This window comes from Melospiza melodia, chromosome 4, assembly GCF_035770615.1.
Source record: "Melospiza melodia melodia isolate bMelMel2 chromosome 4, bMelMel2.pri, whole genome shotgun sequence".
NCBI classification, from domain to species: Eukaryota; Metazoa; Chordata; class Aves; order Passeriformes; family Passerellidae; genus Melospiza; species Melospiza melodia.
In genome coordinates this window covers 60,350,766-60,352,286 of record NC_086197.1, presented here as the reverse complement: position 1 = coordinate 60,352,286, position 1,521 = coordinate 60,350,766, and positions in this window count along the sequence as shown.

The window sequence follows — 1,521 nt, the reverse complement described above, 5'->3', positions numbered from 1 at the left end:
GATGATGTAGTCATTCCATTGCAAATACTTCACCAGAAATGACTGTATGAAAGGCTTCAACCCCATCTAAACTACATTTAAGTTTCATCTAATGTTTCCTACTTCTTGCCTTGTCCCTGCACTCAAGCTTTACCAAGCTCCTTGTTCCAAAGAATCACTTCTTCTCCTTAACTTGACATGACACTCCCCTCTCCCCTTAGCACTCATATCCAGTGCCTGTCCCAACCTGAAAACTGAAAACTGGTGGCAGTGCTCAGCCTGCTGCTGGAGCCCTACCTCCCCTTACCTTGTTCTTTGAACCTGCAATCCTCCACGCTGGTAGGCTGGAGAGCAGCTCCTGTGTTTGCCCCTGTCAGTATGACTTGTGACAAGCAGTTACCACAGCTCTCTCTTCAGCTTAAGGAGTTGTGCCATAGTCCTGACTCGCTCCTATCACTGGATCTCCAAGGCATCCAGTGACATGTAAGACTCAAGGCAGAAGTGTGACAAAGCACACACATGGCAAGTAAGGCAAGAGTGATTGACTTTCCCAAGACTTGGGAGATAATTTTAAGAATCTTCAATCTTGAACTGAAAAAGTTAAGGGTTTTTTTAAACTTAGCCTCTTTCAATACTCTTAGGGTCTCAGTACTGCTGTGGCATTAGGCAAGGCACTGCCTCCTTGGCTCAAGTGATGAACAGCACCACATCCCCATTAGGACAATGCTCCACATAAGGAATGGTGCCACCTCTTAACCTGCAGACTCAGCAATCACAGGCATTTTCTGCTTGTGACAGTCTGATTGCTACGTGCTATGCACCACCACCCCAAACAACGATCTCAGACAATTTCCTTCCCTTAAGTAAGCATGAAATACTGTTCAAATAGCCATTTTAGGAAGGCAAGAGGCCACTGAATGTGGCTGCTGTGTGATCAGCTGCTGCTTGCCTCACAGCCCACACTGCTTTCAGCAGCTCAGTGGTAGTAGCACTGGTTCCCAGCAGCTTTCCCTCATTTTACCACCAGTTCTGATGGATGGGCAGTATGAAGAAGCACTACAGCCATGTATGATGCTGGCCAAAGACCATCAGCTTGTGCACTTACCCTGCTGTTGGCTTACCTGTGGCCTAGTGCTCATTACATCCAGACAAATTTTGTAACAAGGTTCTTGTCCTAAGGGCCTTTTTGCTGTCATTCAACTGCTTCACTCTCCTAAATATTTCCTTTCCTGCTTTCTGGCTGGGACACTAATGCAACCTGTCTTTGAATAAGTTGGACGAACATCCACAGCAACTGAAGGAAGAAAAAACACCATTAGAATCATCTTATTGTGTCTTGTGGGATTAGTCTGCCCTTGATAATTGAGCATGGGACCACAGACATTCTTCCATAAATTTACCAGGACCCAACCTAAGCCTTCAGATTTACCTGGAAGAACATTGTATGACTCATGAGTAGCTGATGGGAAAATGACAGCAGGTATTCAGGCTGAGACAAGCACACCCACTACAGCAAGCAACAACTGAACATCAAACATGGAA